We start from the raw sequence: 9,873 nt of genomic DNA, 5'->3' as shown, positions 1-9,873 counted from the left end.
CCGATGTGAGCGGCATCAATGCCGAGGGCTCTAGATATGGGAAGGGTGAGCCCAGGTGTCAGATGCCGAGGCAGCGAATGTCCAAACTCTCCCACCCTGATTTGGGGCCGACATTGGGATTTCGAATGTCCGAACTGGTCCAACCTAAAATGTGTGTCCGCATTAAAGGTTTGAAAGTGCCCGAGTCGTCCGGTCGAGACAATTTGACGAGTCATGTTGGAGATGCCCTACGGGGCCACGGGGTGTAGCCATGTGGGTGTGTGTGTGCGCGAGGAGTGGGGCAGTGGGACGGGCAATCTAGTCCACCAAACCAGTGGAGTGTGAGCTGGGGAGGTCCACCCTAGTCGGCTGTCCACTACAACTACAGGAGTTGAGATCCTCCCGAACAGGCCCCCGATTACATGCGTGTTCCCCTGTCCATCATCTACAGGAGTTCCGAGGGAGAGAAATCACAAAAGACCGACAGAGGGACAGGCGAGCGTGGGAGATGGAGAGAAGCAGGAGGTTGTTCGAGACGGAGACGCACGACGGTCGGGCAGTGTATAGGCTCCACGCCGTCACGATGGCCGCGGGGATCCTCCTGCTGTTGTACTATCGGGCGACGCACTCCAGCCGCCGGCGAGGGGAGGGTGGCGTGGCTGGGCATGCTGGCAGCGGAGCTCTGGTACGCTGCCTACTGGATCATCACGTAGTCCGTGCGCTGGAGCTCCCTCTGCCGCCGCCCCATGAGGGACAGGCTCGCCGCCAGGTCAGTACGACGTCTGAGGGCTGTATGCTCCGGCTGTGTCATGCCATAAAAGAACTAGGGTTGTTTCCAGAATTTGAGATTGTATGCACGTATATATTAGATATAGACAGACTGTTAAAAGCCAAACTAGTCCTGCGATGGTGATGGAGCTGACAGTAATGCCTACTATTTGTTAGCCTGTTGTGTATATATCTTCGAAATAAAGCAAATGCATTCAACTCTTTTTTGTAGCTTGTGACAATGCCACCCACCAGGTCAATGGTATAAATAGTGACATGCCTTTTTTTACCATAAACGATGAACATGCCGCAGACCTTTTATGTACATCGACTGATTTTATTGAAGCTCTTGGACTCAGTTAGGCACACAAGAGCCCATCATCACAACTCACAATAATGAACCACATATTCAAGAAAAGAAATGTACTCCCTCTGTTCATTTTTATAAGACATTTTAGACAGCTCAAATTGAACTGTTTTAGGTGTTGTCTTAAATGTCTAAACGGTCTTACAAAAGTGAACGGAGGGAGTAACAAATTCAACAAAACATAACGGGCGATTTCAAGGGGTGTTTTCCACAGGGAGGGGCCCACCTTATTCTAATTCTCACGATCTAGTAGTTCTATATACTTCTAATTTTCTTAATATTTTTTACTTTACCAGATAGTAGCCTATGAGTTAGAGTCTTACAGAACACGTAGTACTTGACTGCACTGAGAATCTACATTAGGCTAGCTTTAAAGTGACGCGGGCCAACAAATAGGACTACTCTTCTATTAACAAATTAGACAAAAAGTTTGATGCTTTCGATTTTTGAACTTTGAGTACATTTTATGCTACAACAGTTAAAAAACAAATGGCCAGATTGTTTAGAATTATGATTGCCAAGATAGAAGACTGTATCAAGGACAAAGGGCACACATTAAGATCAGAGATCACTAACCTAAAAGTAAATAAATAAGCTAGACTGAGATGCCTTTTCTCTAGAAAGAGAAGGTAGCTAGATAATAAAGGTGAGGACTAAATCAAGGTGCGGTTTCTTGTAAGAATAAGTCCATTTGAACACCTCAACTCTTGCGACTCTGGAACAAACACTCAACTCACAAACCAGGTACCTCAGACTCATTCCTGTCAAAGCTGGATTAAAAAGTAGTGAACTGTTTTGATAGTTTAAGGGTGTCAAGTGTACGGTTCTACTGCTTTGAAACATGTGTTTCCCGCACTGAGCGTTAATGCAGTTACTATGTCATTTGGAGAAGGTACGGAGAAAGCCTACCTTGTGTGGATATCTTTGTATGCACCACACATCCACTGTCAGAGCCACCAAGTCTTGTCATCTCCATTGTCCTATCGCTCATGGCATACAATTACCCAGCCGAAAAACTTAGTGTGTAACTTTCTAATGATGGAGGTTCAGTTCTCACTTTCTATGCTCTGTGGGAGGCCTCCATATTTGCAAAGCATTGGATACCATTCTGCAAGAGATACAACATTGAACCAAGGTCACCAGCCGTTTACTTCTCAGAGTCAGATGGGCATCAAGATTTGTGCACCCCAAAAGAATGGTTACTTATCAGGGCAAGTAGATCTTCCAAACATCTTTTTTTAACACATGTAATCAAATGCCGCCTAGCCTCCCCGCCGGTGGCCACTCCAGCCCCGACGTCCACAACTTGTCCCCGTTGGCCTCCGCGCTGACGCCGACATCCACGACTAGATCTCCCGGCGGCGTCCACTCCGACTCCGTCGTCCAATACTTACATCTCCAACTGTTCACTACTCCGTCATCGACCATGGCACTTGCCGGCCTTGACTTCGACAAGGGTCAAGATTTTGCATCAGATATTTGGAGGAAATGGGGTGTTCCAATCAATCATGCTGAGGATCAAGAGTCTAAAGAGTTTCCTATGGTGGCTGAATTCACCAGATCTCGACTTCGTCTCACGGAAGAATCAGTTAGCACTATTCTCTTGGCTTGTTTTGGAGGAAGAGCATCTCTTTTTAAAGTCAAGTTACTGCAAAATTGGTCCTTTAAGTCTTCGTCTCTTCCAAAGAAGTTGGTTCTCTATTATTAAAGGGGGAAACATTTCACTTCCTCTTTTCAACGTAAACTTTCTTCTCTGGGGCGAGGGAGGCCATAACTCTTGTTGGGAACTTGATCAATATCTCAAAGAAAAAGAGGATGAATGGGCTCATGTTTTCCATCGACACCCCAGAAAATCTTACATCAAAGCTCTTAGATCTCTAGGTATTTCCCCCAATCCAGATCGAGTTGATCACCGATCTTCGCTTGATCGTTCACCCCATTCAAACAGAGATGCTTCATCAGCGGGCCATAATGCTCATAATGGCCGTAATGGTCATTCAACAACCATTAATATGCCAAGGGCGGGATCATCGCATTTCCAAAATTCGCAAAAGGCCTTCTGTGTGCACGGTCTGCTCTTTGGTCACGCTAGGCCCAACTGCACCAACCGTATTAAGTGTAGGGCCTACAAAAAATGGGGCCATATTGCTAAGGACTGCCACTCCTTGGCCCATCTCAATCAGGGCCAGCCCACCACCCGTTTATCTGGCCCAAACCGGTCGCTTGTGATTCCGAGGCAACTGGCCACTGTTCCCACTTCAGAATTGGTAGGCGCGGTCAATCAGTCGTCTTCTCTTGGTAATCTCGATATTACCTCCTCTGTTCCTTCCCGAGTTAGCTCCCACCATGACTCCGCCCCATCGCCTTCTGCTGCTCAAAGATTGCAAGATGCCATCATCCCCATTGCCCATCGACCTCCCCACCACTTGACCCCCTCCCCCTCTCCACCAGAACGAAGCCTCACCATGGCTACCTTTCCCTTTTCTCCCTCCCAACCACCAGAGCATTATGGTGGAAGGAAGACCGACGAGGATCAAAGTGCTCGCGGCTACACCAACTCCACTTCATGAAGATTGGGCTATTGCCACCATAGTGTCGATGCCAAATTTGCATGTTGAGTTCAACACTGTTCGTGAGGTACTCTCTGATTTCCTCACTGACAGAAGATTAGGTTTTAGAGAGATTACTCAGTGCCCATTTTGTCAAGCTTATATCCAACTCAATAGTGTTTTTGATAGAGATGATTTGGTGGCTAACAGTCCACATGAGCCCACTGATGTTCATGTTATCTTCCAAAACCATGATAAGGGCATGAATTGGAGAAAGATAGTACTTACTAGAGATGTTTGGATTATGCTTTGTGGTTACCCGTTTGACAGAAGAAACATCAGAGAGATTAATGATGCTGTCAGTAAGTTTGGTAAATTTGTGATGTGGGACAGAGTTAGAAGCACTAAGGCCAACCAGATGGTAAAGATCAAAGTGGAGGAATTAAGAGATATACCTGCCAGTATTGTTTTTGGAGATGGGGAACACTCTGACTCCCTGACTGTTCCTGTAGTCATTCTGCACCACCAAGTTCTTGGGGAGGAACCACATGATGAAGATCCAATCCCACCATATGGTAACCCACATCCACAACCTGCTCAACCCCATCACCACCCCAATCAACACAACCATTTTATTGGTCCTCTACAACATCATGAAGCAGAGCCAGCAGAATGCCTGGTTGGGGACACTGGACTATGCCAAAAGAAAACCCAGAGATTGATCAAGAATTGCACCCTGGTGAGTTTCTAGAGTTACATGATCTGATGACACCCATGGAGGAAGAACAACAACAAGCTCTGGAATTGGTACCTCATAGCAGTCTCATCCTGTCTTTGGGACAGTCAGCTAGCATTGGAAATATAGGTGCATCTGTTGTTGGGTCCTTTGGCACCTCTTGCGCCAGATTTGAATTTATTGGAAGAGCCCATTGGGCTTATACAGGAGCAAGCTCCAGAAGCTATAGTTGGGCCCATAGGCCCACTTCTCATTCAGTAGCCTATTCATGTGGAGGCCCAGGAAGTCTTACCAGTGCCAATTGAAGATATGAGTCTGAATCTGATGTTGGTCCCCTCAGAGTCTCTTGATATGGACAATAGAGATGACCCTATGTTTCTGGAAGCTATGACCATGTCACACTCTATGAACCTTATCAACATCAAGAGGATTTCTGCTGCCCCCTCTGCTGCATTGGTTATAGAGCAAGACCCAAATCTCATTGATTTTCAGTCACACTCAGTCATTCCAGGTGAGAACCAAACAGACCCCAGGAAAGACAACATTACCACTTCTCCTCTAACTGCTAGAGATGGAAATGAGAATCCCAACCCTATAGGAGCTATGGGTGAGTCATCTGATTCCTCTGAGCTCTCTGCACCCCCTGGTTTTCCATTCCCTGCTTTTATTCCAACCAATGATATAATTGCAGAGGCAGAACATTCACTCATTGTACTAGCTGCATTGATCATAGATGAAAGTAAGGACATAGCTCACAAGATTGAACTACTGGGAAAGGAAGCAGCTAAAGTCTACACAAGCATTTTTCTCCCTCAAACAATGATCAAATCTCCATTCAGGTACCAGTTGATTGGGTTAATTTTTCTGTCAGTCACATTCCTATCACTTGACAAATTTGATTGGGCAAAGAAGTTTGTTGCATCAAATGTATGGGATATTATTACCCAAGGAGTTTGTGATATTACTCTGCCATTTGTTGTTCCTCAATCTTGTCCTATTGTGGACAACTCCTTATCCTTTTCACAATATTTGGTACAGGGGGCACATGAGCAAGAGGTCAACTCCCCAGCTCCATCTGCACCTCTTCTGGCTCAGGCTGCTACATCTACTTCAGCTATGCATAACATCAAGAAGAGAAAGGAAAAGGTTCCACTGGTGGAAACTGAGGTAAGGACAAGTTACAGACTACAACAACTAGCTAAGGGTTATAACGAAAAAATCTGCATGGATAAGAATTGTCTTGCCTGTCATTCTCTACCACCCCCTATCCCTGCAAAAGTGATTAAAAGTCTTAATACTTCTTTTTGCAAGGTTGCTGCTCAAGATACTTTTGAGGAGATGCTGACAAGCAAACACAAGAGCAAGAGCAACCCAGCTGCTAAGGAGGCCCCAAGAGCCAGCTCTGCTAGTTAAAGATCCAGACTTCTTCAGTAGTTCCTTAGCACTTTAACATGAGATATTATGGTGCTGTCTTTTGGCAAGTTACTTGTAAGAATGTTCATGGTGAACTCCTTCTGCTGAACAGATCAAACTGTCATTTTGTAAAGCCTTGTGCCACTGGCTGTGTTGCTGTCAGTATTACCTTCATGTTAGATCTGTCTTGCTTGATGCTCTGTAATTGGCTCTCCCTTATTCATAAATTTACCTGGCTGAATTGGACATGGATGTGAAGGTCTGCTGCTTTGTTAGCTTTTAATTATGGTTGGAACAGTTTAAAGAATCATGAATCTATCAGTGAACTACTGAATTATATGAGGTATTCAGTTTCTAGATTGTTTCTGTACCAGCTTTATTATCTATGTGAACATGAATAAGGAATGGTCCATTATTAACTAGAACATTAGAGGTTTGAATGATCCCAAGAAATGGTTTGCTATCAGAAATAAAATTGATGAATCTCAATGTGCCATCTTATGCATTCAAGAAACCAAAAGAGAAGTGATTGATAGTAGATATCTTCAGAACATTTGTCCAAGAAGACTCAGTAAATTTGAATATCTTCCCTCCGTGGGAGCTTCTGGAGGTCCGTAATTGTTTGGAATGATCAGGTTTTCCAGGGTCAACTTTATCATTCCAACAATTACTCTATCTTCGTTTCTTTCACTTCCTCACATAATGGGGATAGTTGGATCTTGACCAATGTTTATGGACCTAGCCAACAGGAAGAGAGACCAGACTTTATTGACTGGTTTAGGAACTCCCAAACTCCTGAGGATAGTAACTGGATGGTACTTGGTGATTTTAATCATATCAGATACCCACACAATAGGAATCTGGAGGGTAGAAATATACATGATATGCTAGCATTCAATGAGGCTATCAACAATTTATCTTTGATTGAGATCCCTATCAAAGGAAAAAACTTTACCTGGAGCAATATGCAGGATTGGCCAGTTCTGGAAAAGATTGACTGGTGTTTTACTTCTGAAAATTGGACTCTGAGCTACCCAGTAACTCTGCATATCCTCTTGCCAAAACCACATCCGACCATGTCCCATTTATGGTTAAGATTGGTACCTCTATTCCCAAATCTCACATTTTTAGATTTGAGAATTTTTGGCTGGAACACAATGTTTTTCTATCAGTAGTCCACAGCATTTGGACCCAGGATGTGAGAGAGGGAGATAGTGACAAGATCATTGCCACCAAGTTTAAGAGATTAAGGAAAGGATTAAAGAACTGGGCCAGAAACCTATCATACCTCAAGAAAATTATTGATAACACAAACTTCTTGATTCTGTGTTTTGATTATTTGGAAGAAGTCAGAGATCTCACCTATGTGGAAGCTAATGGTAGAAATATTCTGAAAGCTCGTTTGGAGAAAGTACTTAAACAACAGAGGCTCTACTAGAAGTAGAGGGCTACCATCAGGAAAATTCAAGTAGGAGAGGCTAATACAAAGTACTTCCAAGCAAAGGCTACTATCAAATACATGCATAATTGTATTGCTATGCTAAAAGATGAGAAAGATATGGAACACCACACTCACCATGCTAAAGCTGCAATCCTATACAAAGCTTTTAAAGAGAGACTGGGTACATCTACAACCACTCAAAATCCACTTCTGTTCCACCATCTTATCTCCTCAGATGACAATTTGGCCCAACTTGAGGTTCCATTTACCAAAGCTGAGATGGATCATGTGGTCCTTCATATGCCAGCAGACAAATATCCTAGACCAGATGGTTTTAATGCTACTTCCTTGAAAGCATGTTGGTCATTTATTGCACCTGACTTCTACAAGCTTATTGATGACTTCTATCATTGCAAAGTCAATCTTCAAAGCATCAACTACTCTTTCATCACCTTGATTCCTAAAACAGAGGCAACAACCACTCCTGCTGAATTCAGGCCCATTTCCCTGCTTAACTGTACTCTCAAAATCATTACCAAACTGCATGCTAACAGACTTCAGAAGGTGATACTCAATTTGGTTCACAAAAATCAATATGGCTTCCTCAATAACAGATGCATTCAGGATTGTCTTGCTTGGTCCTATGAGTAGATTCACCAATGCCACCAATCTAAGGAGATTATTCTACTCAAGATGGACTTTGAGAAAGCATTTGACATGATTAATCATGATACCATTGTGGATATCCTTCCAGCTAAGGGTTTTGGAAGCAGATGGATTAATTGGATCAAGATGATATATGGCTCTGGCTTCTCCTCTATCCTGCTAAATGGTATTCCTGGCAAGCAATTTCTATGCAGGAAAGGGGTTAGACAAGGGGATCCACTATCCCCCCTCATATTTGTGTTAGCTGCTGATCTGCTTCAAACCATGTTTAATGAGGCCATGCATCATTCCTTGATCAGCTCCCCTCTTACTCATACTTCATGACCAAACTACCCAATCATTTAGTATGCTAATGACACTATTCTGGTAGCTAATGCTGACAGTGGACAGCCGCATCAAATTAAGAATTTGCTTCTACACTATGCAGCCTACATTGGTCTTAAAGTGAACTATGCTAAATCCATCATGATACCCATCAACACTCCACCTGGCAAAATGTTGGAGCTATCAAATATTCTTGGCTATAAAATTGGTACTCTTCCCCTTGCCTATCTTGGCTTGCCTCTCAGTATCAATAAACCAAGAATTGTGGACTTTATGCCCATGTTGAAGAGGATTGAGAATAGACTCTTGAGTTGCTCCACTTTATTATCCACTGGTGATAAACTTACTTTGGTCAAATTAGTTTTTGCCAGTATGCCAATATTTTTCATGTGCTCCTTGATGTTTCCCAAAGCTGTGATCAAACAAATTGAGGGCTACCTAAGGAATTGCTTCTGGAGAAAGTTTGGGTCAATGGACTCTGGACCTGCATTGATTGCTTGGATGCAGTTTGTAAACCAAAGGCTCAAGGAGGGCTAGGCATTCTTGATATCACTGTCCACAACAAAGCTCTTCTGATGAAATTTCTTCATAAATTTCTGAATAGATACTCCTTGGGTGTACATCATTTGGGAAACTTACTACCACAATGGCCCTCCTAGTGACAAGTTACTTGGCTCCTTTTGGTGGAAAACCCTGTTAAAGCTCATGCCCATGTACAAATCTCATGCCATTTGTCAAGCTGGTTAGGGAGACACCATTTTCTTCTAGACAGATAGTTGGGATGGACAACCTCTGCAAGCAAAATTCTCTGAGTTATTCTCCTTTGCTATTCACAAGGATGTACTCTCCATTATGTGGTTAATCAAGAAGATGTCAGCACCCTCTTCCATAGACCACTCTCTTTACAAGCTTACCAGCAATTTAACAGGGTTGAGGACATGTTAGCCTCCAGAGAACAATCTGATAGCAAAGACATATGGAAATATCATTGGGCATCAGGGCAGTACTCCTCTATGAAAATGTACACGCGTCTCATGGGTACATACACTGCACATAGCATCTTCCAAAACATTTGGGGTACCTCGCAGACTGAGGCACAATATTTTTTGCTGGTTACACTACAAAAAAAGACACATCCATGACATTTTGGGCCAAACGATTTTTTTCTGTCATACATATGACACTTCTATGACGATAATTGTGACAAACCCGGCATCATCATAGATGTGGTGGGATCCTACTTCTATGACAAAAAATCATGACAAAAAATGGGCTTTTGGTCCTGGGCAGGCCGGAGACGCAGCTGCATGACATTCTTTGGACCGTCCATGACGGAAAAAACCGTGGTAGAAGCGAGGGCAAGGAAAATTTTGGGGTGTTCCCAGATAAGGTGGGAGGTCGGGGTCTGAGCGATGCACGTTTCTCTCATACACGTACGCGCGTGTGTGCGAGGCGTTGGCTCTAACTGAACCTGAGCGAGGCGTTGGGCTCTAACTGAACCCGAGCGATTGCACCGCGGGCTACGCGTTACTGAACCCGAGCGATCGAGCGATGGCTGATAACTAAACCCGATCGAGTGATTCCTTCGCTACTGCTGCTAACTAAAGTCGATCGATGCTGCCTCTCTGGA

The 9,873-nt window shown here is 43.8% G+C and overlaps 1 pseudogene; it reads left to right on the top strand.

Annotated features, from left to right (window-relative positions):
* The first annotated feature begins 725 nt into the window (after nt 1-725).
* Nucleotides 726-9,873, top strand: part of LOC119309695 — a 48,954-nt pseudogene continuing 39,806 nt past the window's right edge.

The sequence above is a fragment of the Triticum dicoccoides genome, chromosome 5B (genome assembly GCF_002162155.2).
Source record: "Triticum dicoccoides isolate Atlit2015 ecotype Zavitan chromosome 5B, WEW_v2.0, whole genome shotgun sequence".
Taxonomy (NCBI): Eukaryota; Viridiplantae; Streptophyta; class Magnoliopsida; order Poales; family Poaceae; genus Triticum; species Triticum dicoccoides.
Note: the sequence above shows the minus strand (reverse complement) of the source record. Positions and strands in the feature narration are given on the sequence as shown.